This window comes from Lemur catta, chromosome 13 (assembly GCF_020740605.2).
Source record: "Lemur catta isolate mLemCat1 chromosome 13, mLemCat1.pri, whole genome shotgun sequence".
Taxonomy (NCBI): domain Eukaryota; kingdom Metazoa; phylum Chordata; class Mammalia; order Primates; family Lemuridae; genus Lemur; species Lemur catta.
Window position 1 is genome coordinate 55,806,184 of NC_059140.1, and position 26,460 is coordinate 55,832,643.

Below are 26,460 nucleotides of genomic sequence, written 5' to 3' on the forward strand. Positions count from 1 at the left end.
AGGGAACATTATAATTTTCTGAAACTTTCAGTCATATTTTGAGCTTATCCAATATCTACAGAAGATACCTAATTGTCTTTTACTGTGGTCTTGTTTAGCTTCTAGGGTGCAGTTGCAGAGCAGGTAAAAAAATATCTAGAGTTAGATTTAAACATGATTGGGTATCAGGAAGAGGGCATGCTACATGTTTACATGTGGATTTAATTTTATTTCTCTGCAGAAAAAATAAAAATATTCATTTGGGGAAAATTATTTAAATATGAACAGAATTTAGTTGTTTTGATAACAAAAGCAACTTATTCTCTTAAAGATCATAATGTATTAAAATATTATATATAATTAATATCATTTGGATGATCTTATTGAGACTATATTGAGAATTTTACACCCATCTAGGGAGTCCAACATAACTGAGACCAAACTAAATCAGTCATAGAATAGTAAATGCCCTTTCTGCTCCAAAGCATCTTCTGCTTACTTCTATTTTTCTATGTACATTTTTTTCTTCTGATATGGTCTTTAAGCTTTAAGCTTTTTGAGAGTAAGGGCTATTGTATCTACACAGACACCACAATATCTGCTTAACTAATAAATAATCATTCTCCAATAAAACAAGGCAAATTTTGAGCACAGAGGAAAGATTTGTATCCAAGGTAAAGTGAAAGAAGGCAAAACCTTAACAGTCATGTAGATCCAAAGAGCTTGAGACAAACAGGAACACAGAACCATACTATAATAACTGGTATTAAGACAAAGGGAGTATGCCAAGCTGAGCCCAGAAAAAGGAGCATCTAAAACAATCTTTTTCTCTTTTTTTTATGAGCCTGTAATCTCAATTGTAGGCAGGGATAAAACTCTTATATATAACAAGCCAACTTGGACAGATGTTCCGAAGACACCATTGATTAAAGGGTACTTGTTTAGCTTAAGTTAATTCACTTTGATAGATGAGTACTTCACTGCAAATGAAAATTTCATCTTGCTTTATATTAACACTTTCCATAAATAATTTGAAACTAACCAAATTTTATGTTATTATTTTTTCTGGAATACTTTCAGTAATTCGTGAAGCGATTTTAATTCTAAATGCTATTTTCCTTGAAAAGGAAAGAAAAAAATAATAAATATACTTTTTCTGTATTTTCTTTTTTTTTTTTTTTTTTTTTTTTTTTTTTTTGAGACAGAGTCTCACTTTGTTGCCCGGGCTAGAGTGAGTGCCGTGGCATCAGCCTAGCTCACAGCAACCTCAGACTCCTGGGCTTAAGCGATCCTACTGCCTCAGCCTCCCGAGTAGCTGGGACTACAGGCATGAGCCACCATGCCCGGCTAATTTTTTTTTTTTGTATATATATTTTTAGTTGGCCAGATAATTTCTTTCTATTTTTAGTAGAGACGGGGTCTCACTCTTGCTCAGGCTGGTTTCGAACTCCTGACCTCGAGCGATCCACCCGCCTCGGCCTCCCAGAGCTAGGATTACAGGCGTGAGCCACCGCGCCCGGCCTGTATTTTCAAACAATTAAATAATTTTGATCTATCTCTCTAAATTTAATGTTCTAGTTCTTCAGGAAATGCATGCAATGCAAACACAAAAACACAGACTCACGTACCAAATTGTTTACTGCAATCCCCCAAATGGTATAATGCTCAGGATACCCAGCAGTTTCTCTGGCTTTTTGTTAAATCCATGAATTCTGCTATGCAAATATAAGATGGGATTTGAACTATAATTTTACCATAATTAGAATCTGGAAATCATTAACATAATTACAAACCTTAGAAAAGGAGATTCTAAATTGCATTTTTTAACATTGCAAAAAAGTTATTACTACCAGGAGTTAGAAGCTCCAATAGATGAATAGCTTTTTATGAATCTGACAAAAGCAAAATAAAATGTAATAGAGAAAAATATGTAAATGTGTGATTTGACTCGCAGAGTTGTGTTAATATTAAACTCAAAATTAATAGTCAGAATTTGTCTAATTTTGGTGAAAATATAATATTGTGGCATTAAAGTCATGTCTTTAGTTGTTGTTGCCTAATATTTTCCTCAATAAAGTGATAATAGATAGTTCAACAAGTTTGTCAGTGAAGATACCTTATCATGAAAACGTCAGAATCCATAAGAATTCAGGGAGACCCTAAATAATTTTTTCACTTGTATACAGGATGTCACAAGTTGAAAGTTTCCCTCTTCCATTTTCCCTTCTCTTACCTTTTTCTTATCACACCCAGAAGTGGTAAGACATTATTACCCATTTAAATAAAATGCTCTGGATTTTTTGATGCATCTTTCGGATCTCTCTTCTTAGCTGAAACCTTATCACTCCAGTTGCTAGAAGTTATGTTAGCACATGGTCCTCTTTTGTCAGCCCTCTCCAGTTATTTCCCAGGTAGAAGACAGCTGCTTTGCACAGTGCACCCCCAACTCCCCATGAGGGAACCCTACAAACAATGACTTATCAAGACAGCGGTATAAGGCCTGGCTCTGCCCCCATCTCCTAGAAAGCATAGATGGATCATCCAGCTCTAGATGTTATGGTGGAATTAGCTGAAGCCTTTGATGGAACTGCATTGAAGCCTAACTTCTCTCTTTGTCCAATCCTGTTTCTTTCCCCTCATTTCCACAGGTTTTGATCATTAGGAAACATCTTAATAAATGCTGTGCATTCTGATCTCACTCTCAGAGTTAGTTTCTCAGAGAATCTAACCTGTGATATCAGAAATTTCCTTATAGATATAATTCATCTTATTATATAACTGAATATATATTCATAAGGGACCATAAAGTCTAATCTCTTTATACTTTTAATTCTTTTTTATTCCAGCCATCATAAGAAGCTAATGATTCTCAACAAATTCCTGGTCATCAAAGTTCTTACATTCCCTGCTATCCTCATATTACATAACACATCTTCATTTCCTCAGCCACTTTCACTGATTTATTTGTAACTGATTGATCATTCGCAGAAAAAAATTTCTATATTCTTAAATCCCTTTCTGGGAAGTTTCTTCAAACTTCTTTCTCTGACCAAAAATCTGCTTGCTTCTCAGAGCATCCCTTCCTCTAGAGTTCCCATGGCAGCTGTTCTCTGCAGCCTTTCTCCATAGATGATCTCCTTGCCAGGCTTCACCATTTCTAAGTGATTCTCTCTACACCCTAATCTCATCCGCAGAGTTGAAATTTGTTCTATTGGATCCTACCCCTTGTAACCATTGTTTGTTGCAGTCACAAAAAGAAATTCTGTATTATTCCTTCTTATTACTTTAAAATATATTCACCTGGATCATTATTAATCTCTCTCAAAAAAGCAGAGGTCAAAATTTTAGTGATTTCAAAATAATTATAATTGACTCTTACTATAATCTAACTTTCAGTTCTTGAACATTGTACATTCATAAATCTTGTCCACAACACTTCTCTGCCATCCAATTCCATTGTTATACCGCAGACTTGTCATTACTAATAACTGTGTCCCTTCAATTCCAAGAATAATCTTCTGTCTTTTCCTAAAACCATTTGTTTTTCTAACCATTTCCTCTGGTATCTGAATTCCAAAAATTATTTGACCATACAGGAAATTCCAATGCTTCATACTGGCCAGCTTTTACTTTTTTTCATTGTCCCTCAAGCCTATCCCTAATAAGTATGTAAAATGTAGTTTATTGGACACTAAAGGGGATACCAGAATACTGAAGGGATTCAGGACTGTGATGATAATAGTCATCTGCAATTTAAATCTGTCCCGTTTCTTTCCTCAGTGGTAAATTAGCTCCTAAAAAAAATCTCTGGCAAATTAATACCTCCCATTTTGTTTTTGTTGCTTAAAATTGCTTTTGCTAAACGGGGTCTTCTCTGGTTACACACAAAGCGTAAAATTATTTTTTCTATATCTGTGACAAATGATGTTGGTAATTTAATAGAGATTGCATTGAATCTGTAGATAACTTTGGGCAGTAGAGTCATTTTAACAATGTTGATTCTTCCGATCCACGAGCATGGTATGGTTTTCCACCTATTTACATGTTCTGCGATTTCCTTCCTCAGTGTTTCATAGTTCTCCCTATAGAGGTCCTTTACCTCCTTAGTTAAATATATTCCTAGGTATTTTATTTTCTTTGTTGCTATTTTGAAGGGTATTGAGTCCTTAATTTGGTTCTCCGTTTGACTGTTATTGGCATATATGAATGCCTCTGATTTGTGTGTATTGATTTTGTATCCCGAGACTTTACTGAATTCATTGATCAGTTCCAGGAGTCTCTTGGTTGAATCCTTGGGGTTTTCTAGATATAACATCATATCATCAGCAAAGAGTGAGAGTTTGATCTCTTCTTTCCCTATTTGGACTCCCTTGATTCTGCTCTCTTGCCTGATAGCTCTCGCAAGGACTTCCAATACTATGTTGAAAAGTAATGGGGACAGTGGGCAGCCTTATTAATTTGCCAGACTTCAAACTATACTACAAAGCTGTGATTATTAAAACTGCTTGGTATTGGCACAAGTGCAGGGACACAGACCAATGGAACAGAACAGAAAATCCAAATATAAAACCATCCTCATATAGCCATCTAATCTTTGACAAAGCAGACAAAAACATACTCTGGGGAAGAGATTCCTTATTTAATAAATGGTGCTGGGAAAACTGGATAGCCACATGTAGAAGACTAAAACAGGACCCACAGCTTTCACCTCTCACAAAAATCAAATCACGGTGGATAACAGACTTAAATCTTAGGTGGGAATCTATTAGAATTCTAGAAGAAAATGTAGGAAAGACTCTTACAGACATTGGTCTAGGCAAAGAATTTATGAAGAAAACCCCTAAGGCAATCACAGCAACAACAAAAATAAATGAATGGGACCTGATTAAATTAAAAAGCTTCTGCACAGCCAAAGAAACAGTCACGAAAATAGACAGCCTACAGAATGGGAAAAAATTTTCGAATACTACACATCAGATAAAGGACTGATAACAAGAATCTATTTAGAACTCAAGAAAATCAGCAAGAAAAAATCAAACAACCCTATCAAAAAGTGGGCAAAGGACATGAATAAAATTTTTTCAGAAGACGATATAAGAATGGCTAACAAACATATGAAAAAATGCTCAGCATCCCTAATCATCAGGGGAATGCAAATCAAAACCACAATGAGATATCACTTAACTCCAGTGAGAATGGCCTTAATCAAAAAGTCCCAAAACAACACATGTTGGCGTGGATGCGGAGAGACAGGAACACTCATACACTGCTGGTGGTACTGAAAACTAGTGCAACCCCTGTGGAAAACATTATGGAAATACCTTAAACAGATTCAAGTAGACCTACCATTCGATCCAGCAATCCCATTATTGGGCATCTACCCAGAAGAACAAAAGTCATTCTATAACAAAGACACCTGTACCCGAATGTTTATAGCAGCACAATTCATAATTGCAAAGATATGGAAACAACCCAAATGCCCATCAATCCACGAATGGATTAGTAAACTGTGGTATATGTATGCCATGGAGTATTACTCAGCTATAAGAAATAATGGTGATACGACATCTCTTTGGTTCTCCTGGAGAGAATTGGAACCCATTATATTAAGTGAAGTATCCAAAGAATGGAAAAACAAGCATCACATGTACTCACCAGAAAATTAGTTTCCCTGATCCAAACCTAAATGCACATTGGGGAAGGATACCAATTGGATATCAGACTGAGATGGGGGTGGGGGGTGGGGGGAGGGGATGGGTGTATGCCTACATGATGAGTGCATTGCGCACCGTCTGGGGAATGGTCATGCTTGAAGGTGCTGACTCGGGGAGGTGGGGGGTGGGGGCAGGGGATGGAGGTAAGACTACAGGGTGAGTGCCAGGCGCACTGTCTGGAGAATGGACACGCTTGAGGCTCTGACTCAGGGGGATGGGCAGGACATGGACAATGTATATAACCTGAACTTATGTACCCCCATGATGAGCTGAAATAAAAAAAAAAAATCTCTAATCTCTGTCTGGAACAGAGATTTTACTGGGTTGGAATGTTGAATAATAATGTTTTATAAAAGTGGCATATCCCTGAGGGGTCCAGCTAAATTTACCCAATAATCAAGCACATGTGCAGTATTATAAATTATGGTGCATCCTTTTGAAGCTTTCAAAAAATGATTTGACTCTGAACAGCATTCAGCATATTTATATTTATCATATAATATTTCTTACTGCATAGCTATATACAGGCACAATAACAAAAATATGATTTACTAAGGCTACAGGAGGCTTCACTTTATCTTGTCATCATTCCTCTCTGTTATGTTGCTTACAACTCATGGCACAATATTGCAAAAACTATTCTAAATATGTTCTTAATATTCAGACCCCTCTATCATCTCTCACCCATCCTGGAGTAAATCCTACTCTACCTGAAACTGGACTTAGGCAGCTAAGTGAGATTGTAAAAAATGGCAAAGCCATGCTGATTGGAACTTAAATTTGTGTGATCTAATAAAGTCTTTTGTGGGTGACAATGGTATCTGATTTCTAGATCATTCTTGTTCTAGATGAGATTTTACATCTTCTCCCTCTTCAACCCTCAAAACCTGACACATTTTAAATTTCTGGTAACATCCACATGCTCTCTCTCCCACATCTCCAAACAAATATGATTTTTCAACCTATGGAGGCTACCTTCTCCCCACCTTTCTATTGTAGCCCATCCCCCCACATACTAACACCCAGCTCCAAAATTATATCTGCTCTCACCTGAGATATCAAATGTCCCCTCTCTCAGAATCATTTTATTTATCATACAGCACCTTGTAATGTCACAGGATGTTGTAAAATTTCTACTCCTGTACCCCTCCTGCCCCATCCTCTGCTGCCTTTTAGAACAAAAACATTTAAAAGTTTATAATACTTGCTCTCTTCACTTCCATTCTTCAAATTCTATTCTCAAACTAGAGTTTGACCATTTCTTCCTTCATGTTTCACCGGGCCTCTAGAGCAGCATACATTCTTGCCATAATTACAAGTTCCAGTGAGCCAAACTTTCTCACATATCTGAACCTCCCTTCCTGGTGTCCCCTTATCTCCTAACCTGTACACTCTAGAGTGTCCTGGGACTCAGGTGTCTTCTCTAATCTGTCTATGCATTGTTAGGCACCAGGCTTTAAATACTTTGTATATGCTGATACTCCCAAATTTATATCTCAGGGCCCTGTTGCACCCTGGACTCCAGACTTGTATGGCTTATTTCCTACTCTACATACTCAGTTGGATAACTTAAAAATCAATACAGTGTAGCCTAAACTGAAGTCTTGATTTCTACCCACCTATAAGCAATAGACCTGCTCCTCTTGCTGTCTTACCCACTTCAGTTTACGGAAACTCTGTTCTTTATTTGCTCAGGCTAGAATTCTGGAATGATCTTTGATTCCTCATACCCTGCATCTATTAAACAAGTAAACTATTGGAGTTTTATTTTCAAGACATTTCCAAGCTTTGTCCCTTCTCACCACTTCCGTTACTGTCTGACACCTGCATTACTGCAATTGACTCATAAATGGTCTCTCTGCCAAAACCTTTACTTCTGTTAAGTATTTACCGCATAGCAGCTGAGCCCTTCCATTAAAAAAATCGAGTAAAACAATTTGACTCTCCCATTTACTATCTTCTAATAGCTTTTCATTGTACTCAGAATGAAGTCTAACTACCAACGGTAATATATGACTCTCAGCATTTAAGAAGGAAAATAAAAAGTAATGTCTAATTATCACTAGTTTTTTTTTTTTTTTTTTTTTTTTTTTGAGACAAAGTCTCACTCTGTTGCCCGGGCTAGAATGAGTGCCGTGGTGTCAGCCTAGCTTACAGCAACCTCAAACTCCTGGGCTTAAGTGATCCTACTGCCTCAGCCTCCCCAGTAGCTGGGACTACAGGCATGCGCCACCATGCCCAGCTAATTTTTTCTATATATATTTTTAGTTGTCCAGATGAGTTTTATTTCTATTTTTAGTAGAGGTGGGGTCTCGCTCAGGCTTGTCTCGAACTCCTGACCTCGAGTGATCCACCCACCTCGGCCTCCCAGAGTAATTATCACTAGTTTTAGCAAAGTTTCTCCTAACTCATATCCAGTTATTCTGCTCCTCATTTTGTGAACTTTGTGACAATGGCCTTCTGATAAGTACTACAAAATACAACACATCGCCTATCTCAGGCCCCTTGCTATGGCTCTTGTATCGGCTGAATTTCATCCTCCAAATGTCTGCAAACTAAAATATCTTCTTGAGCATCTCCTAAACATCCCACTTTCCCCAGTCGTAGTGCACCTACCCTCTTTTTGCAGCTGTATTTTTCTTTTCTTTCTTTTTTTTTCTTTTTCTTTCTTTTTTTTTAAGATTCTATCTCAAAAACAGCTGTATTTTTCTCTGTAGCACTTACAGCCTGACTTACATAAAATCTTTTTACTGGGTTGTGTGTGTTTTCCTCCTCTGGAATATAAACTCTGGAAAGACAGAGGCTGATTTGTGTTTGGTTATTTTCTTTCCACTGGGGTCCCAGGGCCTGGAACATACTTGACCCATAGTATTCCCTTCAGTGATTATTTGTTAAGTAAATACATATACATTCATTTGATTCTACTTGAGTGTAATATTCTTTAGAAGATTTTTTCCCAAGTACATAATTCTGAAACTGAAGTAAGTTGTCAAATTGCCTGCATTGATATTTCCAACCAGTTTGCAATCATGTGGTTTGTTGGCATGGCTGCAGGGGATAAATTCCAAACTTACTGAACTAATATTTATCGAACACCTACAATATGACAGGCATAATGTTTGGTATTTTAAAAATGTGCTTCTCTTAATCCCCACAATAATTCTGTAAATCTGGATATGGAGTTTATTTACAGAAAAATATAATGATTTTTGTAATGGTAAGCAACATTCATATATAAGTGCAGCTCTCAATTTGAAATCTTTTATCTTCCTATGATACCTGATTGAATTATGCAACTTTAGATGCTAAAAACTCTATTCAAGAAAACTTAATTTTGGGAATCCCTATCAGGGCAACTCTATTAATGTGGACATCAAAGCATTTATTTGTGCAAATATATTTATTTTGCAGCTTTAAATCACATTGTAATGGCCATATTAAACCAAAATAATTGTTAATTGTTTTTTTTCCTAATTTCCTATCTTTGTCTTAAAGAAGTAAGTCCCAGAGAATTTCAGCATTATTTCTGTTATTAAATTCACTTTAGCTATATTGTTTTCTGTACTTCAATTTAGAGATATGCATGTTAACTTTGGCATTTGAAAAAAGTATTGCACATTTTAGAGTATTTGAACCCTCAAGAAATGTCCAAATTTTATTCAATATTTTATGGTGGTTTGTTTTAAAAATTCTCCTATATTCTTATTTTGTTTCCGCTATTTTAGATGTAAGAATTATTCATTGTTTTCAAAATTTATTGGTTATTCTATTTCTAACGAAGATACGATTTACATTTTCTTCTTGAAAATTCCAACCTCTCCAACTGCTCTTTTAAAATCATTTTGCTATCTTAATTGGTGTTGGCAAAACTTCCCATTTGATATCAGCTACAAATTTCATTAACATACTGTTTTCTCTATCTTCCAGATCATTAATTAAGTTGTTAAATAAGACCAGCCCTCACACTGATCCCTGTGGCACTCCATTAAATACACTGACATTTTGTTTGTTATACTTCAGTCAGTTTTATATCCACAAGCCCTGCTTTTATCCCAGTCAATTTGAATTTTTTATCACTATTCTGTGGCACTTTATGATATATTTTATTTCCTATTTTTAAGTAGATATATTCCACATCCTTGACATTATTGGCTTCTCTGCAATGATTCTGTGGTGAAAGTAGCCTGGAGTTGTCTTTTTATTGTGGCTTTTAAATTATGATTGCTTAAATAACAAAACTCCTGGTTATTTTTCCCTTACTGTCTTTGTCTTTAATTACGACTAATGTAACTCTTTTACTCAACTTTGTTTTTTCTCAGACCCCCATCTTTTAAATGCAAGTTTCACTTCAATTCTACACGTCCTTTTATAAAACATAATTAATATAATTTTTTCATTGATAATTTCCTTTATACTGAAATATTCATAATAGCCAGAATGGTTGGAGTAAGTTTCATCATATCATACTTCTGTGTTGAATTTACTGCTCTTTTCCATAGTTCTTTTATTCTTTATTTTTCAAAACAAATATTTGATAATTTACCAGAAAACATGACATTCATTATTGATCATAACTAATTTCTATTCATTGCAAGGTTTGAAATAATTTTTTTTGTTTTAACTTTTTTCTTTTGTTTATTTTTATTTTTATTTTTTATTATTTCAGCATATTATGGGGGTACATAAGTTTAGGTTATGTATATTGCCCTTGCCCTTGCTCCCCACCCCCTGCCTCCCGAGTCAGAGCTTCAATCATGTCCATCCCTCCCCGCTCCACATATGCCCAACACCCAATTAATGTTATTCTTAAATGTGCTCTTAGGTGATAATCAGTGAAACCAATTTGATACAATTTTTTTATGTAGATTAAACCATTTTAGTTAAGATTTGGTAGTATTTTTTTGTCAGATATTAAATAATACACAGAGAATGTTTATTTGGAAATTGTTCTTATGCAATAATACAGCATCCCATCATTTCCCAAATTTTAAACCTATTGTACATCTTGAATCTTTTTTTAAATTTTAATTTGTTTATTAATAATTATAAAGATAATATTAAATTAATAAATTAGAAAAGTATAACTTGTTTGTTGGGAAAAAGTATAAACTCAAACATATTCTATTAATTTAAAAATAAAAAAATCATTATCAGGTGGTAACCAATATTTCCTCATACACTTGGATAACTACTGATTAAACAAAGACTGGATAGGTCATACTAGTGTTTATTTCCTCTCCTGAAAAGTGTTTTGCTGCTTTCACTGTACAGATATGCTGGTACATTTGAATGATGGTTAATGGGGCAATATTGCTTTGTTAACATGAGTATGCATTTGAGTCTAGGAAAAACTCAAGAACATTACTCTCCTTTTACGTACAGAGAATTCTACAAATGGGAAATTATGAGCCTATATATATATGTATATATATATATATATATATAGTAATTTTGTCGCAGAACTTGTATGTTGTATATTTTCACTTATAGATTTTTTATTAGGTAGTATTTTAGATCATTCCTAGGATTATTTTCAATGTCTGAATGCAGCAATTCATATTTATCAGAAAATAAGTTTTCTATGAAATGAGTTATTTTCAGGAAATTTTAATTTACTTCTAGTGGCAGTTGAATTAAAGGGATTTTCCTTCCTCTAGGAAAGGAGAACATATATATTTATATATAAAAATATATACATAATTTTTAGTTTTATTTTGTTTTGCACAGCAAGGTGAATATATTTAGTAATAATGTATTGCATATTTCAAAACAGCTGAACAAGAGGATTTTATTTTTTTCACATTCACATAACCTTTATTATGGTATATTGTTATAATTATTTTATTTATTGTTAATCTCCAAATGTGCCTAATTTCTTTTCTTTTATTTCTTTTTTTAAAATTAATTTATATTTTTTATTTCTGCATATTACAGGAGTACAAATGTTTAGGTTATATATATTGCCTTTGCCCCATCCGAGTCAGAGCTTTAAGTCTGTACACCCACCAGATGGTGGGCACGGCATGCATTAGGTGTGAGTATACCCATCCCCTCCTCCTCACTCCCACCTCCCCAAAATGTGGTGAATGTTACTATTGTAAGCGCACAGAAGTGTTGATTAGTTAATACCAATTTGATGGTGACTATACGTGGTGCTTGTTTTTCCATTCTTGTGATACTTCACCCAGTATAATGGGCTCCAGCTCTATCCATGCTACTACAAGAGGTGCTAAATCGCCATTGTTTTTTGTGGCTGAGCAGAACTCTATAGTATACATCTACCACATTTTATTAATCCATTCATGTGTTGATGGGCACTTAGGTTCTTTCCACATCTTTGCAATTGTGAATTGTGCTGCTATAAATATTCTACTGCAGATGTACTTTTTACAGAATGTCTTTTTTTTTTTTCCTTTGATAGATGCCCAGTAATGGGATTACTGGATCAAATGATGGTTCTACTTGGAGTTCTTTGAGGTAGCTCCATATTGCTTTCCACAGAGGTTGTACTAGTTTGCAGTCCCACCAGCAGTGTATGAATGTTCTTACCTCTCCACATCCATACCAACATTTATTGCTTTGGGACTTTTTCATAAAAGCCATCCTCATTGGAGTTAAGTGGTATCTCATTGTGGTTTTGATTTAAATTTCCCTGATAATTAGAGATGTTGAGCATTTTATAACATGTTTATTGGCCATTTGTCTTCTTTTGAAAAATTTCTGTTGATGTCCTTTGCCCCCTTTTTAATTGGGTTGTTTGATTTTTCCTTGCTTATTTTCCTGTGTTCTATATAGATTCTAGTTGTCGGCCCTTTATTGGATATGTATCATGTGAATATTTTCTCCCATTCTGTAGGTTGTCTGTTTGCTCTCGTGATAGATTCCTTGGCTATGCAGAACCTTTTTAATTTGATCAGGTCCCATTTATTTACTTTTATGGTTTCTGTGATTGCCTTTGGGGTCTTCTTCATAAATTCTTTCCCTAGGCCAATGTCCATAAGAGTTTTTCCAATATTTTCTTCTGGAATTCTTGCAGTTTCATGCCTTGGGTTTGAGTCTGTTATCCACCATGTGTTGACTTTTGTGAGAAGTGAGAGGTGCGGATCCTGTTTCAGTCTTCTACATGTGGCTATCCAATTTTCCCAGCACCATTTATTGAACAAGGATTCTTTTCCCCACTGCATGTTTTTGTCTTCCTTGTCAATGATTAGATGGCTATATGAGGATGGATTTATATCTGGGTGCTCAGTCCTATTCCATTGGTCTATGTCTCTGCTCTTGTGCCAGTACCATGCTGTTTTAGTAACTATAGCCTTGTAGTATAGCTTGAAGTCTGGTAAATTGATGCCTCCCAATTTGTTCCGTTTGCTTAAGATTGCTTTTGCTATACAGGGTCTTCCCTGGTTCTATGCGAAGCATAGAATTATTTTTTCTAGATCTGTGAAAAATGATGTTAATATTTTAATAGGGATTGCATTGAATCTTTAGATCACTTGGGTATTATAGACATTTTAACAATGTTGATTCTGCCAACCCATGAGCGTGGTATGGTTTTCAACCTGTTTATGTCCTCTGCTATTTCCTTCCTCATTGTTTTGTAGTTCTCCCTCTAGAGATCTTTCACCTCCTTAGTTAAATATATTCCTAGAAATTTTATTTTCTTTGTTGCTATTGTGAAGAGTATTGAGTCTTTGATTTGGTTCTCAGTTTGACTGTTGTTGGCATATGGGAATGGTACTGATTTCTGGACATTGATTTGTAACCTGAGACTTTGCTGAATTTGTTTATCAATTCTAGTAGTTTCGTGGATGAAGCTTTGGGGTTTTCTAGACAGAAGATCATATTGTCAGCAAAGAGTGATAATTTGACCACTTCTGCCCCCATTTGTATGCTCTTGATTTCCTTCTCTTGTCTGATTGCTCTGGCTAGGACTTCCAGCACTATGTTGAATAGAAGTGGTGACAGAGGGAAACCTTGTCTGGTTCCAGTTCTAAGCAGGAATGCTTTCAATTTTTCCCTGTTCAGTATGATGTTGGCTGTGGGTTTATCATGCATGGCTTTTATCTTTTGAGGTAAGTCCCATCTATGCCTATTCTGTTAAGTGTTCTTATCATTAAGGGGTGCTGAATTTTGTTGAATGCTTTTTCTGCATCTATTGGGAGGATCATATGGTCTTCGTTTTTACTTCTATTTTTGTATTGCATTACATTTGTTGAAACATCCCTGCATCTCTGGGATGAAGCCCACTTGGTCATGATGGATTATTTTTTTAGTAAGCACCAAATTTGGTTTGCAATAATTATGTTGAGAATTTTTGTATTTATATTCAGAAGGGATATTGGTCTATAGTTTTCTTCTTTTGTTGTGGCCTTTTCTGGTTTAACAGCAGAATACATATCTTTCTCTTAGAAGAGTGTATATAAATCCATTTCTTCAATATTATTATTAAAAATCTATGTTCTTTCATTTGACATGTATTTCTCTTAGAATTATCTATTAAATTTAAGTAAGAATTAATGATTAATTCTTAATAAAACTTGTAATGTTTTTGGTTCTTATTATAATACTATTTTGTTTCTAATTTAAAGGCTTATGGGCCACAAAGTGTTATATTTTAACAGTTCATCATGCAATTTTGCAGTATCTGCTATTCTTCAAAAGTGTGCTGGACACTGAGAATTCCACAATAAGTGAGACACAGCAGTAGACAGGAGACAAGTTCTGGAGATGACTTATCAGAGAGAATATGACTGAAAGAATAATATGAAGTAAACATCAATTTTTATAGAATAGATCCCAAAGGAAAATTAAGCCAACTTGACTACCAGAAACTTTTCAAAGAGTCAGAAGTTTGAGGCATAAAGGATCAGGTAAAGCATGAAAATAAGAAAATCAGCACTGGTAATGATTAGGCCTCTAGGTCTCTTCCTCCAACTCATTTTCAACTTGCAATTTTCCCAACACCTTCTTGGTGATCTATTTTCTGAAATACTTTTCAGTTTGATTTCTGTAGGTGAAAAATTTGGTGTGAGAAAAAAACTGTAAATTTAAGTGGAAAATAATTTCACTTTGAGTAATTTATAACCAAGTTCCTCTTTTGGTTGGCTTTCAAAATGCCCACACTTAGTACTTCAGTTGAAGGATTTGGGAGGTTATTTCCTAGGAAAAAGCTGAACTGCTCCTGGGAAAAAGGCTTCTATTAATAGAAACTGATATGTGTGGATTGTACTCATGACATAAACCACTGACTGATCATCATTAATCGATTGTTAAAATAGCCCAATGGTTGACAAATCCTAAACATGGAATTTCCAAATACGATTGAAAATCCAATAGAGAACTATTGTGAGGGAATACTCCAATAGTAAAGACAGAACAAAGTAAATGATAGAAAAACAGAACTTTGATGAAACAAAAATAGAATAAAAAAGGAAAAAGAGTGGCTGAAATCTGTTTTACATTTTAGAAATGTAATAAAAAGTGTTCATTTAGAAAAAACTAGTAAATATTAAAATATAGAATAAGAAAGTGTCCTTAAAATATAAAAAAATAGAAGAGGAAAAATTAAAACAATATCAAGTTTGATAGATAAAACTTAGGATTTCCTAACACTTAATATAAAAAAAAATTTAAGAGAAACAACAAAATAATTTGGGGTAACTTTCAAGAATCAAATAATAATAATGATAGAAGGAAAGAACACAAAAAGTCTAGAAGATATTTTTAGTTAAAACAAGTACACAAAAAACATTTCAAGACTGAAGAATTTGATCTTTCTATTTGAAAGTATCCAATAGGTGTCAGACTCAATGTATAATAATAATGATAATGGGCCGGGCGCGGTGGCTCACGCCTGTAATCCTAGCTCTGGGAGGCCGAGGCGGGTGGATCGCTCGAGGTCAGGAGTTCGAGACCAGCCTGAGCAAGAGTGAGACCCTGTGTCTACCAAAAATAGAAAGAAATTATCTGGCCAACTAAAAATATATATACAAAAAAATTAGCCGGGCATGGTGGCTCATGCCTGTAGTCCCAGCTACTCGGGAGGCTGAGGCAGTAGGATCGCTTAAGCCCAGGAGTCTGAGGTTGCTGTGAGCTAGGCTGATGCCACGGCACTCACTCTAGCCTGGGCAACAAAGTGAGACTCTGTCTCAAAAAAAAATAAAATAAAATAAAAAATAATAATAATGATAATAATAGTAATGCCAAGTTAGTATAACATTTCTAAACTTGAGAGGACTAGAAAATATCTTAAAGCTTTTAAAGAGAAACAAAACAAAATTGGTTACATACAAATTGTTTAAATTCACACTTGCTTGATTTTTTCAAACACAACATTGAGTGTTAATATAATAAATTCAAATAATGAAAAAATAGTGGGTAATAGGGTGGAAACATTTTCTACATAAAATTCTTTATTCTATTGCATTAGATTGTCGCGCCCGCTCCGCGCTCCCCACATTAGATTACTAGGACTGCATAAAATAACCACAAATTTGGTGGCTTAAAAGAACATAAATGCATACTCTCACAATTGTGGAGGCCAGAAATCCAAAATCAAGGTGTGGTGAATGCATTCCTTCCCATGGTTTTAGGAGAGCATCCTTCCTTGACTCTTCCAGTTTCTTGGTGGCTCCAGGTCTTCCTTGGCTTCCAACTGTAGGATTCCAATCTGTGTCGGAATCTCAAATCTTCCTATGTCTTTTTTTTTTTAATAAGGACACCTGCCATTGGATTTAGGGACCATATTAAATCCAGGATGATATCCTCAGGTGATCCTTAATATAATTTACATCTGCAAAGACCCTTTATCCAAATAAAGTCACGCTTACATGTTATAGGATGCAAACATATCTTTTTGGGAATACCATTCAATGCACTATATGTAACAAACTGTTAACCAAGTAGATATTTTAAAATAAGGATTTTTTTTTATAAGCAAGTACTAGAAAACTTAGTTCCTATATACTATTTCTTGAAATCGTTCTTGAAATCGAATGCAATTTGTTTCTCACCAAACAATGAATTAACCAGGAACTAGTACTACAAGCTACAGTGAACAAGAGTTCCAACAGAGGAGCTTATGGGTAGAAATCCACAAAATGAAAGGACGGTCTCATGGCATTGGCAGGGCATCAGGCCAGAGAGTCCACATTGAAGCAGGAAATAACAAGATTTCAAATTGAGGGTGTCAGGAAAAAAAGAAAGCAGAATTTACGTAATTGAGCATTTTGAAAATATTCTTAGGTGTTTGGAAGATTGGTTGAAACAGCTGAAATTATAATGTAAATTTTATAAATAAAACAAAGTCACTTCATTTAAGGGAAATATTAACTTCAGGAAAAATAAAGCAATGTGTAATAAAATAATATATGACATGTTTTGGCTCAGAAGAGAACTATATTTATATAAAAAGATAAACATTGACCAATAATTTCAATAACACTTGTCACAAAACTACATTGAAAGAATAGACAGAATGGAAGTGGTTTTAGGAATTGAAAGAAGTAAATTCTTCTCTATAATATAGGGTGTCAGTACATAATGTTAAAGCTAGAAAAGGGTAAATTCAGTACCTCATGATATTTGGAAGTATGAAAATAAGGGAGAGTGGGGAGGAAAGCAGCATATTAGGGTTCTGCCCCCTTTGATTGTCAGTCGTTTTATTCAGTATAATTCTTAAACTATGGGTATATATACCTCTAATTATAATTCTAAGGAAAAGTTAATGTTATTGAACTGAATGACCTTATATGATATCTGGGATAAAACTGTCACTTAGAATTCCTAGTATTTGTAATTTATAAATTACATAATTTTACCCTTTAAACAAACTTTAAAAAAAGCAGATATTAATATCAGTAACTTCATTTTGGTGCTTCAGATATGTGCAAAATAGGTGTTATTCCAAAAACATATACCTAATCAATGACAATGTGATATTTCAGTCTGATCCTCTGTTGTCTAATATTGTTTATTTTCCAGTGTAATTTGCTGTATTGAGTTAGAACAATTTTCTTTCTCTCATTCAAACTTTTATTTTTTGCTAAACAAAACATCACAACACTGTATTATGTTTTATTAAAATTTCATAAAAATTACTTGGAACTTCTCTCTGAATTTTTTTCCTGTGACCCCTTATTATTTTTTCTGTAAACCCCTTAAATTTGGCATAGCATAGTTGTTTCTTCCCTAACTATTCTCAGAATCACATGGCTACCATATGTAATTAGGCAACCTGACCCAAATTGCACCCATAAAAGTAGAGCTTAAATTTTCAGATCCTAAATTTATCATCTGAAAATGATTGCCTGAGGCTGTTTACACCAAGTATTGTCTCATCAGCATTCAGCAGCACTGACAATGCATAAAAGAGGGAAGAAGCCACAGACACACAAGAACAGATGAAAAAAAGATTCGTGAACAGAAAATCAACACCCACAATGCTTCAAGGACCATGGCTGAAAAAACTTTGTTCTTTCATTTTAATGGAACTCTCCATTTTCAAATCTATCTTGAGACAAGCAAATTGTATGCCTGTTTTGTCTGCTCTGCATAATAAGCATCCCTGCACACAACTCTATACCTATAGCTTAAAGGGGAATATTTTTGTTTTTTGTTTTGTTTATTCTTTAAATGCTTTACTTTGCACCCCTATTTAGGACACTATGTGCATTTTTTCTCTTGAATAATCCTTGTTCAGTATCAATAAACAAATTATAACTATCACCTATAATTCCATATCACTAATTTCATTATATTATTATTATTTTTACTTCTCATTTATTTCCTGAAAGAAATTAACATTTCCTTTTACTAGAATCAGATGAAATAAACTATTTTTAATCAGCATCTGATATCCACATTAGTTCAGTGAAAAACAGAGAAAGAAAAACTATATAAGTGTTTCATATTACTCTTTTAAAGATGTCAGATGTAAACAAAAATTTGATATTGGAATAAAGGATATAAAAGCTACAGGGAATTATGTTTATATATGTATACAATATTAATTGCCTGTTGTGATCATATGGCCAGAGAACAGGCAAGTAGATTTCTTAAATTTAAATTTAATAAGCTACATTATATATAGTAATATATTATAATATTTTATTATATATTATATATATTTATTATATATTATAATATTTTTATTTTATATTATATTTGTTCTGATACATTGCTTTTCTTTCACAGAAAAATTAGATGAGGTGCTAGATATATGTTACATATGATAAATAAGAACATTTTATTATTGTTATACTGTTAGTATTAGTCTATCTTTAAGAAAACTTTAAGCCTATCCAAATCATCTCATTTAAACCATAATAAATTTAACACATTAACTGCCATGAGAGTTGTATTTAACTCACTCTAATTTTGAGCCCGGGGCCTCAAGAAGCATATGTAACTGCAGTTGGTTCATGAAAATCTTACTTGTTGATGTTCTTATTGTTTTAATTAATATTGACAATTTAATTGCATATAATAACTCACACACAGAAAACAATAAAAAATAAATTTTTCATTAAATTATAAAGGATCATTTTGTTTTGAACGTTTTTATTCTATTTTCATAATAAAACACCATGGCCCCAAGGAAAAAAAATTTTTTTCTAGCATGGCAGTCAATGTGTTAAAATTGGAAAATCATGGTATTTAGAGAAGGAGATCCCTATTTCATATAGCCGGAGTATTTTGGAAGTTGTATTAGTGATCTACTGTTGCATAACAAATTACTCCAAATTTGTAGCTTAAACAGTAAACATTTATCATTTCTCAGTTTCTTTGGATGAGAAAGGGCAACTAAGGGCAGCTTAACTGCATGATTCTTGAGCAGAGTCTCTCCTAAGATAACAATCAAGCTTTGGATCAGAGCAGCAGTTACCTGAAACCTCAAATAATAGAGAATACTTTCCCAAGGTCACTTACATGGTTGTTGGCAGGCTTCAGGGAATCTGTATGTAAACTCATATCTTTGCTGGCTGTGGCTGCAGGCTTTAGTTCCTTGTCATGCAGGCCTTGTGTAGGGTGCCTAAATGTCATCGCAACATGGCAGCTGGCTTCCCTCAGAGGTGTGTGTGTGTGTGTGTGTGTGTGTGTGTGTGTGTGTGTGTGTGTGTGTGTGTGTAGGAGAGAGAGAGAGAGAGACCCAAGAGGGAAGCTGAAGTCTTTTATAACCTAATCTTGGAGATGCAATCTGACCACTTTTACCAAATCTGTTCACTAGAAGCAAGTAACTAAGTCTAGACCACATTCAAGGAAAACAGAATTAAGATTCACCTCTTGAGGGGAAGAGTGTCAGAAAATTTGTGGACCTATCTTTAAAATCATGCCAGAACGGTTGTTATTAATATTTTAATTTAACTCCTAAACATTTCTTATAGAATCTAAGGCTCTGCCTATGTTACAGTCAGCATTTACTGACATCTTTTATTCTTTCTTCTTCGGACTGTCCATAACAACTGCTTGTTTTTGCCAACCAAAAGGTGCATAAAGTCAATTTAGGGATCAGAAAATCTTTGCTTTACTATCAATACTGTGCTGCTTCTGATGCTAAACTATCATTGTTAAATGACAGGTTCCTCTCATTCTGAATATGCTGGTGTTGAGGCAGGGGTAAAACATTTCTCAAATTAAACCTCCGTGTTGAACTGGGAAACCTTCGTCAGGGAATATTTTTTGTTTTTCTCTTGCTGCTGTGTATCAGCTACTCTATAGGGTTTTCTTATATTATAGGCATTCTAAATACATATGATAAGAGCTGACTTCCTTGACTTCTTCCACAGAGAATAAATTTCACAAAAAATAAGCAACAATATCATGCTAATATATTGCCTGGATTAGCATGGGTAGGCTATTACTAACTTGAAGTAAGAGTAGAGATTCTGTTTTCCCTGCATCACCAAATTCACTGATTTATTTATGGTAATTCTAACATTCTCTCCTATTAGGAGGTTATTACAAACAAGGAACTATCCTGAGAATAAATGGAATATTGACTGAACAATGCAGGAACTAGAAGGATCTCTACAGAGCAAAGTAGGAGATAAAATATAACCATCTTATTCCCTTGTTTGGGTAATGAAACCTTCTCATTATTTTCCCAATTACCCTGACACTTCATAATCCCTACATCTAAAATTTGTTGAAAAGATTAAGAATAAAAATTAAGTGAGCTAAAAACTAATAAGCACCATGGGAAATAGATAAAAAGAAACACCTTTTGTTTAATTACAGAAAAATCAATTTAGCAACCATAGGAAAAAAGGCACACATATGCCTGTTGGTAGAATGTAAATGACTGAGCAAGATTATTCACCATCAGAATTGACAGAATTAGTGATCTTTGTGGGATAAAATTTTTAATGTTGAAAGTTAGACGTAGACTTCCTGGAAGGTGAGCCTCACCTCCTCAGATCCTAACTGCCTGGTGAGAAGGATGACACGGTAGAAAGGATATAGACATTATATATGTATTCCCTAAGATTCTTTTTGATTTATTGCAACTCCTAAACAATAACACTGACTCAACCATGTCTCATTGTTTTTATTTACTTTTAATTATTATATATTTGATTTTGCTGAATGTAAGCCCAGCAATCATTCTTGAAAACTATTTTCTAATATACTCACTCTCCTATAGGTACATCTGATGCACTATGAATGTCTATGCCCATTTCACTTTTGCTACTTCTCATGGCATTTGTGTCCTAGAAAGAGCTGAGTAGGATCTTCTTATCTGTCACTTAAATTTTATTTATAAATAACCTCCTCTTCATACTTCCAAAGATCAACATTTCAAATCATATAATATCTTTTGATATGATATAATAATATGATAAACATTTTAAAATTGTAATGTTGTTCAGTTGAAATGACAGTACTTTATTGATGTTGTTGTTAATAAAATGTTTTTCTTGAAAGGGTTCATATTCCTGGTTCAAAATAAGATACTTCCATAAATGCTATATGTCAGTATTAACTACTGGCATGTTTTATGAAATACTGATCCACATATTGTTTTATGACTTTTATTAATTATGATTATTAAATAGCAATATGATGCAAAATGTCTAGCAAAGTATCTGGTACATAGGAATGACCCAATAGACGTTAGTTTACTCCATTTTCTTCTTTATCCTGCCTAGGTTATTACATAATCTTTGCTCCTATCCAATGCTAATGACACATTTCTATAAAATTTTTAAAATTTTGAAAGGTATGAAATCTGTGAACTGCATGACTCTTGTTAGACATGAGCATTATCGTCATAATTATTGTTGAAATAGGTTCATTCAGTACAAAACCTCTCAAATTAGCACAAATTCTCATTTACCTTTTATAGAAGAAAGAAATTTAAAGCAGAGATTATTTTCTAAAATACCTAGAAAGAAGAATTGGTAGTATTTTTAAGTACAAAAGGAGTATGCATTTTAACTGACCCAAGCCAATAAGGTCATTTTTAGGATGGAATGATCCTTTTATTTATCACATTTTTTCAGTTGCATATTAAACATACAGGCACAGCATTTTTGTCCAGCTTCTCTCTTCATCTGTAAAAATTTCTTTTCTCTCTTATTTTCAATTACCAGAGTTACTAAAATGAATTTTGCATATATGAAAGAACATTTGAGTACATCATATAAAAGCTAAGGCTTTAGAATTTGGCCTTGGTTAAGTAGACAGAGGATCTTCTCAATTGATTTTAAACATTGTAAGCTTCAGTTGCTCATCTTTCCAAGGAATATATTTTATGTGATATCTGAAAATCATTGTTTATCTCTACAAAGTATCTGATTCCATTGATTTGAGAGAAATATGAGAATGAAATAAATTAGAAAAAAGCTTCATTCTAAATTTTAATATTTTTAATAAAAATTATTATATAGAATGTCTTTTCTTCTGTTTCCTCTCATTTTTTGTTTTTATTCTGTGACTTATTGACAACTTTTACTTAATTTCTATGGTGGACCTGCAGCTTTACTTGAGATGAAAGAACACATACTGAAATTGCACAACGTTGCTGCGTTGTCTAATAATTATTTCTATTTCAAGAGAACTATTATAGTGATTGGCCCAGCTGTGCATCACATCAAGGCATTCACATAAGTTGTGGGTGGTAGCATGTATACTATCTGTCGTATAATCTAGAAGGAGTCTGTTAGTAGGAATTTGAGATCACTTGTTACCTTGACAACAACAGGTAATGCCTCGGCATGTGTCTGTAGGTTCCCAGGTAATTCCTCAGATACTAATGATAGTGTGCTTGTTAAACTTGTATTTCTGAAATACTGATTCTTATGTGAAATTGAATATATTGGCTTCTTCTCTGTTACAGTTTATGTTGTAAGCAGAGTTGTGTTTTTACATCCATCACTTTGATTTCTTTCATATTTTAAAATTACGTGTTCTATATACAGAGAAGCTGATTTCTGAGAAGAGGCATCTGAAATATTCCATATGGCTGGTCAGTTTTCAGAAGAGTATGTATATGTGCATAGATGAGGGCAGTATGTATGTGTGTCTATGCATGTGCTACCTGGCTGTTTATTTCAATAACTGATAGAACAGACATTTATATATAATTAATAAATAAAATTTTATTAAGGAAACATGATGGCATCAAGGCAAAATCCAATTGTTAATGAATTTAACTGGTTTTTTTGTTTTGTTTTGTTTTTTACGGCAGTACTGCCACTGCTAATTGCAGATTTGGGGCAGCAAAATTCCCTACACATCTTTAATTTTAGTATGTGAAGCAAGCGTCTGAGAACAATGGACCAGAGGTACTAGATTGTCAAGGTTATGTGATCTAAGTGTCAGAACAAAAACAAACCAAAACAAAACAAAACAAATCTATAGATGAAGCCTCAATAACACATCAATCACAAACTTTAGCTCTTTGAAGCACACATTCCCTTTATAAATTATGACATAAAATTTTCTCCCCACTCTGAAAATTGTATTTCTAAAACCATTGCTGTAGAATAATCATCTCTCTATAAATTATACAATTATTACAAAAATAGACTTGGGTGGCCACAATTAATTATAAATGAATAAAAACATTTTAGCTTGTTTTTATTACTAAAATTAAATGGCTTATATGGTACAAGAACATAGATCATTAATATATCAAACATTTAATTAATAAAATAGGCACTCTGCATTAATTCCTAATAGCCATGTCTTAGTGTTCAGATCCCCTCCCCTAGAGTTTTATCAGGGAGCTTTTTATTCTTTATCTATCTGTCATGATAGGCTAGATAATGCTGTGGTAGCAAACAGATAAAAAATAGCATTGGTTAACACAATTCAGTTTAATTTTTGCTCATGCTACATGTCCATCACAGTTTTGTAAGGGGGCTCATCTTTGTCATTCAGCAACCAGATAGTGATTTTATCTCTTCACCTACTTCCATGATCACAGAACTAGGCAAGAGATATCGTGGTCAACCATGCTTAGGATTTCAAAACTTCTATGTCAAATTGAGTAATGACACTTTTACACATATTTTCTGAGCCAAATCAAGTCATATAAATAAGAGTAAGTTCAAGGGGCAGTAGTATATAATCCCTCCACAGAGAGAACTGAATATTTGTGAACATGGATTTAACCTACTGTATCTAGCCAGTATCCACACTAACAGTTGATTTCTCTGATTCTTGCCCATTTTCACTTTATATGTTCGCTCAGTGTACATCTATTAGCACTTTCTCTGTACTAGGGATTATGACGGGGAGTGGTAATAGAAAAATTAAAAATGCTAATTGTGTTAGTAGAGAAAAGAGCCAATACATAGGCAAATGCAAAACGATTTATCTTTGTATGATCAAGATTATTATTGTATATATCATAATCATGCTCTAGTACATACAAATACATATGGTATTGCTGTCTTCACCTCATGAGAAAACTTGTATGTCAGTTGAAACTTGGTATGTTGGGATTAGCAACAAAAAGAAAACTAAAATTCTTTGGAACAATAATAGAGATATAGTGCAAATATTTGCTCCCATTCTGTGGGTTGACTCTTCACTTTGTTGATTGGGCAGAAGCTTTTTAGATTTATACAATTTCATTTTTCTGGTTTTGCTTTGGTTGCCTGTGCTTTTGAAGTCTTACAAAAAAAAAAAAATCTTTCCTCAGACCAGTGTCTTAGAGCATTTCTTCAATGTTTTCTTTCAGTAGTTTCATAGTTTAAGGTTTTGGATTTGTTTCTAATCCAGTTTGATTTGCTTTTTGTGTATGGTGAGAGATAGGAGTCTACTTTCACTCTTCTGCATACAGTTATCCAGCTTTGCTAGTAACATTTATTAAAGCGACTATTCTTTCTCCATTGTATGTTCTTGGCACCTTTGTTGAACTGGGTTCTCTATTCTGTGTCATTAATCTATGTATCTGTTTTTATGTTAGTACCATGTTGATTTGGTTACAATAGTTCTACAGTAAATTCTGAAGCCCTGTAATATGATGCCTCCATCTTTTTTTTTTTCCTCAAGATTGCTTTGGCTATTTGGGGTCTTTTGTGGTTCTATATAAAATTTAGGATGTTTTTTCTATTTTTTGAAAAATATTATTGATATTTTGACAGAGGTTGCAATGAATCTGTAAAGTACTTTGGGTAGTATGGTCATTTAACAATAGTAATTCTTCTGATCCATCAGCATGGATTATCTTTCCATGTTTTTGTGTGTCCTCTTCAATTTCTTTCAACTGTGTTTTAGGGTTTTCCTTGTATGGATGTTTCACTTCTTTGGTTAAATTGATTCTTAGGAATTTTATATTGTTTGTAATTATTATAAGTGAAATTGCTTGCTTGATTCCTTTTATTTTTCTATTCTACTAATACTCTTTTTTATTTTATAATTTTTTATTTAAAAACATTAATTAAGGGGGTACAAATGTTTTCGTTAACATGGGAATCTTGTATACATTCATTCAGATGTTTAATGAAATCTCTGAGAACCCAGCTTCTTCCTATCTTCTACCATCTGAGTTGTTTGCTTCATACTAAGGTTATTATCTCCGATAGTGAACAAACATCTATAATAATGTTCTACTGTACATCTGGATGCCACACCTTCAACAAGGAAAATGGTGATTACTTAACCCTAAAGTTTCCCAGCATATATTTCTGGACATTTTATTGCATTGAGTTGAGTCATCCACTTCTTCCAAATCTAATAAATATTGTTGATACAATTACATCAAACAGCTTATACATAGAGTAGAGGAAGAATTTCATTCTCTTAAACCCCATAAACAGAATGGCAAAAGGTGAAACTCCAGTAAAAATTTAAATACTCACAATATTTAACTAAATAGTTACCAATAGAATGGTGATAATCACTATGATGAATATACCTTTATGATTTTGGCCTCTAACTTTTATCACATACAATTTTCTTAATGGCTTCCAAGTGCCTTCCCTATATCTAAGACTTATATTTGATTTATATTAAGAAGCTTCATTCCAAAAGTCTCTAATTTCAATAAAAAACTTTAAAGCATTATATATTCAAATAATTAATGGATTCTTTTTTAAATGGGTTAAACGATTCTATTCTGTTGAACAATTGATGTTAATCATATTTATAAGCATAGATCTCTCAGTCTCAAAGAAGAAAAAAAGTAATTTCCTTGTTGACTAGTGGAAATTTCAAATTGAATATGAATAATATTATTTCATATTTCAATGATAGAAACTAAACAAAGGTAGACATTTATTTTGGTAGGAAGTAGAGAATTAGATGAAGGGACCAG